Source organism: Mustela nigripes, chromosome 3 (genome assembly GCF_022355385.1).
Source record: "Mustela nigripes isolate SB6536 chromosome 3, MUSNIG.SB6536, whole genome shotgun sequence".
NCBI classification, from domain to species: domain Eukaryota; kingdom Metazoa; phylum Chordata; class Mammalia; order Carnivora; family Mustelidae; genus Mustela; species Mustela nigripes.
The window spans coordinates 164,638,840-164,647,623 of record NC_081559.1 but is presented as its reverse complement, the minus strand read 5'-3'; the positions used below and the strand labels follow the sequence as shown (position 1 = coordinate 164,647,623).

Here is an 8,784-nt window from a genome sequence, read left to right as displayed (position 1 = left end):
TAAAATTGGGAAATAGAGGTACCATTATCAATAGTTTCTATGCCCTTACAGGAAAATAATTGCCATTTCAGGCCCTTAGGAAAAAGTATAAAAAGGTTGAATCTTCCACCATTTACCTTATCTTGTGCTTTGCTGGCAAAATTCAGAATTACTCTTACTACTTAGAAATTTTAGGATAAAGCTGTTTGGATCGTTCTATTAAGGGCACCCTTCTTATCTTAGTCATATTGTGCTATGACCCTTTAGGAAGTGGAAAAACTGTGGGGTTTTCTTTTTTTCTGTTTTTCCTTCTTTTTCTATATTTTGTGCCTCTTTTAACTTTTTAAAAATATATATTCTATTTTACTGCCATGTCACCCTTGATCATTGTTTGTTCTGAACTTTAGTGGCCCTCAAGAAACTAAGGGGTTACCTGCCTTGATTAGAGTCAAAGACCACATGAAATATTTTGGTCCTCAAAAAACATTTTTTAAAACAATAGGAATAAATAGATTGCTGCATTCATTCTTAAGTATCTGTGCTAATGCAAATGAATATTCATTTAATTATAAGCAGCTAGATGTAGGATTTCCTGCTTAAAGTAGAAATATGTGACTTCTAGTAACAGGTTTGAAAATACTGAGAGTCCTGAGTGTGAGTGATAGATTTAATATAAATTTTCCTGCTTGTACTGATCTTACCTTTAAAAAAAAAAAAAGATTTTATTTATTTGTTTATTGGAGAAAGAGAGCCAAAATGGGAAAGAGAGAGCATGAGAGGGAAGAAGTCAAGGAAGAAGTCCTTGCCGATCTGGGTGCCTCACGTGGGACTCGATCCCGGGGGTCCGGGATCATGACCTGAGCCAAAGGCAGTTGCCTAACCCAACTGAGCCACCCAGGAGTTCCTGATCTTACCTTTTAAATACAATTAAAACAATTTAAAACAATTTAAAACAATTAAAAACCTTCCCATCTTAGACTAGTAAATATTGCTATTAGAGTGTCAGTAATTGGTTCCATAAAAGGGGAAGTTCAGTTTTCAGACTTTCTGAAAACGTTGGAATGAAATGTGGAGTAAATCTAAGGGATCACCACCCATGTCCAGTCGCCTTCTCCTTCCAATGCTGTCCACACTCAGCGTGCTGACGGTTCTGGCACTTACACTGTGTGAGAGCTCGGCTCGGACACCAGGTGTTCAAGGAGTCTGGGCAATAAAAGGTCAAAGAAATTAGGACACTGGGACGAGCGACAAACCCAGTCAAGTTGCAAGAAGAGAACTTTCAAACTGAAGTTGTTTCTTCCTAATGGTTGACTTCTTGTTTTCTGTGGAAGTTGCTGGGGCTTAGCTGTGTCGTAGAGGACAGCCTGACAGACGACCAGTCTTGCTCTTCATTCATCTTTGGATTCTGTTGCTCTCTTGAGACTTGCCCATTGTTCTCAGTGGCCCGTAGACTTCATACTCCACACGCTTGCTTTCTACACTCTGTCTTAACATTAAGAATACTACCATCTTCTGGGGCACCTGTGTGGCTCAGTGGATTAAAGCCTCTGCTCTCGGCTCAGGTCATGATACGATCCCAGGGTCCTGGGATCGAGCCCCACATCAGGTTCTCTGCTCAGCAGGGAGCCTGCTTCCCTTCCTCTCTCTCTGCCTGCGTCTCTGCCTACTTGTGATCTCCTTCTGTCAAATAAATAAATAAAATCTTTAAAAAAAAAAAAAAGAATACTACCATCTTCAGTTAGTCCTCCAGCCTTTCCTGCTTTTCCCCTTCTCTGTTCCTCCTTCCTTTGAAATACCTCCTTCAGCCTTCACTGCCTCCCCTTGTTGCTGCTGTTCTTCCCCGTGCCCCAGATATCTTGCCTATAATTAAGTCCTGTCTGTACATTTTTCTTATTAAAGTTGGGTCCTGAAACACTCTTCCAAAGAAACCAAGAAGCAGATTAGTCCTGTCTTCAGTCACTACATAGATTTGTAGCAAATAAGAATCAGTCTTGACAAGTTTTAAAATCTTTTCTCTTTGTGTTAATACAGGACCAAGAGAACGTTTTTACAAAATAAACTACTTTTATCTTCCCTGAAATTCTGTTGAGGCAGCTCCTGCTGTCTTCCTGATAATTATTCCAAATGTCATAGGGAATTCGCTAGGGCAGTAGTGTGTCTTAGTGGCTAGGACTGCAGACCCTGGAGCCTGTTGCCTGGGTTCAAATCCCAGTTGTGACACTTCACTAGCTTTTTTGTGATCTTAGGAAAATTCAGTTCTCTGTGCCTCCATTTTTTTTCTTCTCTGTTAAATAGGAATAAGAAGAGAATTAAATAGTACTAAGAATTAAATACTAAGAATTTAAAGAAAGTACCTGAGAGGTGCCAGGGTGGCTCAGTCAGGTAAGCATCCGACTCTTGATTTCACCTCAGATCATGACCTCAGGGTCATGAAGTTGAGCCCCACATTAGGCTCTGTGCTCCACAAGGAGTGTGCTTGAGATACCCTCTCTCCCTCTGCCCCTTTCCCCTACCCCTCTAAATAAGTAAACATTTAAAAAAGAAAAAAAAAGGAAGTACCTGACACATTATCATTATTAGTGATTATCATTATTACTAATGCATTATCATTAACATTATTAGTAATGAGACCCACAAGCCTGACCACACACTCTTCCCTTTGATTGTGTGCACAGTCCTTCAGCTCATGAACCATAAACCTCTGACTTGCAACAAGTCAGTCTGTGCACCATACTTAACCTTTAAGTTTCAAAGTGCTTCCCTTCTCCTACACTAACTGGACCAGTAGGTGTCGGGTTTTCATGCTAATCATCTGTCTGCATATCCTAATTTTCCATGTCTCAGTGCCTGACATTTCTCCTTCAGGCACAGTCTTTTCCATATATCATGTGATTTCCTCGTCAGCCTTCAGAATCTTCCTTCTCGAATCCTAAGTCCCATTCGGTAGGCACCCTTTGCTGCTGCTTTATCTAAGAGATGGCACTTTTTTTAAGTACCTCTATTTCCATTGGAATTAATTTCTTCTTGCAAGTGTTTTCAGAATTGCTTTTGTATTATCAGCCATAATGGAGTTAATATTTATAAAACACCATACTCTGAAAAACAAGACAGTCAAATGATGGTGACCACCACTGACTATAAAGCTGTCCTTTGCTTATGAACAGATGGAGCATGCTCTTGCTCATGTTAGATAGTGGAACTTAGGTGAAGGAAAAGTTTACAGGTTAGAGGAGCTTCTTAGCTGACCTCTGTGCCTCACCAGTTTCTTTCTTTGCATCACATCACTTCTTTTCATAGTAGCCTACGTTGGCTTGACTGGTTTCTACAGAACTGGGTCATTAAATTTTTCTGATTTGGAATGTGCTCTTTCTTTACTCTGGCTCTGCCTACTTCCGTTTTGTGAAAAAATGCTGTGTTAATAGTCAAGTAAGCCCTCCCTGTTCTATACTTATATAAAGCAGGTTTTTTGTAAGTGTAGCTCTTTGTGTCTGTTTAATAAGACCATATGCCCATATGATGCATTGTTTATAATGACTTTAAAGTATACTGTATCATTCAGGACCATATTGTTTTGTATGTTCTCATAACTATTTATAAATTTCTTGGATTAAATGAATAAGCATATCTCATTCCAAAACTGCAATTTCCATGAGAGCATCAATTCCCTACATGCTCTTTTCATGTGTCTTTCATATGTATTTTATGTACTTCAGTGGTCAGTACAGCATAGTTGATTTTTCTTTGCATTTCAGTTTTGTGGCTTATTAAAACCAAAGGCAAAAGGTACCATGTCACTTTCAGTGTAGGCTACTTATAGTCATAAAGTGTCAGCTCTTGTCAGTTTTGAAAAGAAACCCAGTTCTTCATCTTTAGAACAGGAAATTGTCGTTTTGTTTCCTTTTACAGGTAGTTCGGTTCTAATCATAAATTTCCTTGCCTGCTTCTTTTTTTCCTTGGGCTTTAAAACCATGAAATCTCAAATTGAAGGGCAGTTTCTTTAACATTATTTTGAAGTCATTCTCTCCTCTCCTCTGCCATGTGTCCTGTGAAATAGCAGTTGTTTGCACACTTCCTATTTTTTAAATGATTTCTTTAAATTTGATAGTTATAGTCATTAATCTAGCTTAAAACTGTAGCTCTTTGCTTTTCTTTGAGATTAAGAAATAGTATCAGGTTAAACCTGAAGAAGTCTTGAGTATTTCTCAGTTTTGCCATTTTCTGAATTATGCAATGAGATCTTTGTATTCTAAACCTGAAAACTAATATCAAAATCTTATTGAGAGCACCATCAGAGAATCTCTACCTATTCATTCCTCAGTTAATTCTCCCTTTCTTAATTGATAACAAACAGGCTAAGTTAAAAGCTGTATATATTTAGTGTAGCTTTTGAGTATAGCTTAACCACTAGCATTATAATAATTTCAATTTTTCATTCCAGTTGTCCTCTTAGAACCACTATGAATTAAATAGGCTTTTTAAAGCTAATCAGATAACCTAATCACTACATAATTTTATGGAGAAGATGCTGTCCAAGTGGAAAGTTGCTGTCTTTTGAATTGGAACCTCCTTAACTTGGGAGTTTCTGTTTCTAGAGTTACAAGAAATTTATCAAAGGTAGATATAATGGATTATCATCATCCAAAATACTTGAATGCTTCTTTACGTCTAAAGAGCAAATTAGGTAGATATGTTTTTTGTAGATATTTCTATTCCGAGAACTGGTTGTTAAGAGGTCTATTAAGGAAGCAAAATGAACAAAGACTAAAATATAATCATTTCTGGAAAATCTGACAATCTTCAAAATTAAACACTAAACTAACAGGGCTTATGAGAAAAGTAGTGTTGGTGCACATCACTTACAACTCTGTAGCTTTGTAAGGATAACCCTGACAAAATAGCAATCAAAATGCTAACAACAGTCAGTTATCCCTGACACTTATACCTAGAATCAGTCCAGACTTTGCATCCATATCCTCTGGGCTTCACACTTACTCCTTGAAGACATTTGCTTCTCTAATGGGGAACAATTTAATCAAAAATAAAAATATAATTCAGGACACCTCACTGACCCAGTTGGTAGAGCATGCCACTCTCGATCTCAGGATTATAAATTCAAGCCCCACATTGGGTGTAGAGATTACTTTCAAAGGAAAAAAATAATAATAATATTTTATTTTTTAAGACTTATTTATGTATTTTAGAGAGTTTGTGTTTTGGTGAGCTGGGGTGGGTGGTGGGAGATAAAGGGAGAGAATCTTAAACGAACTCCCCGCTGAGCATGGAGCCCTGTGCGTGGGCTCCCAACCCTGAGATCATGACCCACGCTGATACCAAGAGTCAGACACATAATCAAATGAGCCACCCAGGCACCCCTAAAAAGAAAATCTTTAAAAAAAAAAAATATGTAGGGCATCTAGGTGGCTCAGTGGATTAAGCCTCTGCCTTCAGCTCAGGTCGTGATCAAGGGTCCTGGGATCGAGCCCTGCATTGAGCTCTCTGCTCAGCGGGAGGCAAAACGGCGGGAGCCTGCTTCCCCCCTCTCTCTCTGCCTGCCTCTCTGCCTACTTGTGATCTGTCCCTTTCTCCATCAAATAAATAAATAAAACGTGTGTGTATATGTACATACTTATATAGAGATTTATATATATGATTATGTATAAGCATTAGAGAAGGAATGGGTAGAATAAATGTAGGTAAAAGAATGTCAGGTTTGGTATATCCCAAATTGGGAGTATAGTCAGTCTGGAAGGATGACATTCAGACTAGTAGGATTATAGAAACAGTTTCGTTGCAAAACAAAAAAAGATTCACTTTCTTTTTTTTTTTTTTTTTTTTAAAGATTTATTTATTTATTTGACAGAGAGAGATTACAAGTAGGCAGAGAGGCAGACAGAGAGAGAGAGGAGGAAGCAGGCTCCCCGCTGAGCAGAGAGCCCGATGCGGGACTCGATCCCAGGACCCTGGGATCATGACCTGAGCCGAAGGCAGCGGCTTAACCCACTGAGCCACCCAGGCGCCCAAAGATTCACTTTCTAAAGCACTGTTTTGTGGGTATATATCCCAACCTTATCCTTACCCTACCTTCTGCCCATGTCATCAGATAACCAGTTAATTGGTGGCATAATTTCTCATTCTTTCCTGAGCATGATGGTGCCCAGTACGTATTAAATGAATAGTCACTGCCTCTTTCCACTTAATCTGAACACATCTCACTACAGCATTCCAGGCCTTACTACCAACCAGTCTGACTAGGGATCATGTGCTGTTATTTACTGACACTTTATTATAATCCAAGCAGTGTGCTAAGTCCTTTACCATAATAGTTGTATTTAACCTTAGTAACACTAGGTGGTAGGTATAGTGTTTTAATCCCTATTTACAAGTGAGGGGATCGAGGCTTAAGTATTGTCCAAGTGAATATCTCACCACATATCTTTCATATAAAATATAAAATGAATAACATTAATGTAAATATAACAAACTAAGAAAAATTGAAATTACAGTTGATGGTATGTACTTGAGCTGAAGGGTTATGGTGAGTTAGGAATGGGGAATCATTAGAAGACACTGAAATAATGAAAAAATAGAGGACTCAGAAAAAGTCAATTGGAAGATTGGGGTAGATGTTAGGAGATAAAGCAGGCCTAAGAGGTGAGGAAGGCAGTATCAGTGTTTAATTTGGAAATTTCTCATTTTAGTTGCTCTTAAGGCCTGAGTTACTTACTATGCTTGGAAGTCCTTAAAATTGCCTGTAATTTTTTTTTTTAAGATTTTATTTATTTATTTGACAGACAGAGATCACAAGTAGAGAGGCAGGCAAAGAGAGAGTAAGGGACGCTGAGCAGAGAGCCTGACACGGGGCTCAATCCCAGGACCCCAGGATCACAACCAAAGCCAAAGTCAGAGGCTTTAACCCACCCAGCCACCCATGCGCCCCAAAATTGCCTGTAATATTAAAGTAAATTTCCCTTTTATTCGAAGAAAGTAAAGTGACTATTCCTTTAACCAACTGATGCCTACGATAATAAGGTTTCAGAATATATGATAAAAAGAAAGATTTGGGAAATACATTGTTCTGATCATGTTGAATTTGAGGTTGGAATGTCCAGTGGGCGTTTGATTATGTAAACTCTTTGGACTAGAGATCTTCAACCCATGAACTGTAGAGCATAGTTGAAATTGTAGGAGGGAATGAGACCTTCCGTGGAGAGCGAGAAGAGCAGAAGGCTTGGGAATGAACTGCAAACACCAGCCTGCCAGAAGCTGGTCAAAGAGGATGATCTAGAGCTAGAGAGCTAACACAGAACAGTCAGAGGTAGGAGGTAAGCCAGAAGAAGTGATGTCAGCAAAGTCAAAGTACAAGAGTATCAAGAAAAAACAAATCCCTCTTAGATACACCAGAGGGATCAAATAGGATGGGGATGAGCATCCCTTTGATTCAGCAGTAAGGTCAGTGATGGTTTTGCCTGCTAGCAAGGCTTTTATGGAGTGAAGAATTGAAAGTCTGGTTTCAGTAGGCCAGAGAGAAAATGAAAAGTAAGAAAACAAGGCAAAATTTATTAGTACATCCTGATAAGCCATCAGAAATGTAGTAGAAATATATCTTGATGATGGGAGATGGGGATGGGCACGATTTAGGGCCAAAACAGACTTTAGAGGTATTCAAGTAGCAACTTCTTATTTTAACACACAAGGAAGCCAAGACCCAAAGAGGTTTCATAGCTTACACTATGACAAAGCCAGTAAATGACAGGTTGAACAGATAGCATCTAGATTTTATGATTCCAAATCTACCTATATATAGATAGATCGATAGATACCTATCTATAGAGGCCAAAGAGTATGGCCTATCTCTTTGAGGATCTAGAGGATCTATCTATCTATAGATAGGTATCTATCGATCTATTGATCTATCGATCTATCTATATATGATAGACCTTAAACCAAATTTTTAACCCAAAGGGACAGAAACTTTTTAATGGTTTCTAATGTTAATCTTACTCTTTTGGCATTTGAATTTACTCTTTCTTAAATAGAGAAAGGAAGAAGTTATGGTTGTTCTACAGTATATTTATCTACATGCCCAATGTGTAACAAGCACATGGAAAAATGTGTTGATAAAAAACCACCGGCTGGATTGGAAACGAAATGCCAAACTCAGTCACGTCACATGTTGCAAATGTGCAAAGTTAAGTCAAAATATGTGTTCATAACCAATTAAAGGAGCAACATGATACTATCATTTTGTTTTTAAAGTACTTACTGAATTAGAAATGTGAAATACTAAATCTTAAAATATCCATTCTTATTTATGGCTGGTGTATCTTATTCTTGGGCCGTTGTATGAAAATAAAATAATCACAATAGTATTTTTGAGCATCCATATCAGAACATAACATACTTAGCTTTTGGTATAAGAGCACCACCTATGGGTTTCTCAATATTCAGGGGGTAGAAATTTAAAACAAAACCTAATGAAATTCTTCCTGGCTTTTCCCCTGAAGGTACTCTATTCATTTATTTAAAGGCTAACAAATTGTCTGCTTTGCCATAAGTTATTACTTCCTGGTTTTTTGTTTAGTATACTACTCCCAAATGCATTGGCAAGAGATAATGAAGAAAGGAAAAGTTCTGACAAATGACTTAGGATATCTTTTCTTTATTATCATGATAATTCATTAAATTTAAAAGCAAACCTCTGGCACATCATTGTCAATAAGCTCACATTTAGATAAATTTAGTCTTTTCTCCAAAGTATCATCAAAATTTTTAAAAAATTGTAAGGGAAATTTTACTCTTAATGAA

General features: G+C 37.8%; 1 protein-coding gene across 2 annotated transcripts in view; it reads left to right on the top strand.

The window, feature by feature from the left end:
• Window positions 1-8,784, top strand: part of LRP12 (LDL receptor related protein 12) — a 71,969-nt gene that overhangs the window by 40,968 nt on the left and 22,217 nt on the right. The gene's annotated exons all lie outside the window — the stretch shown is intronic.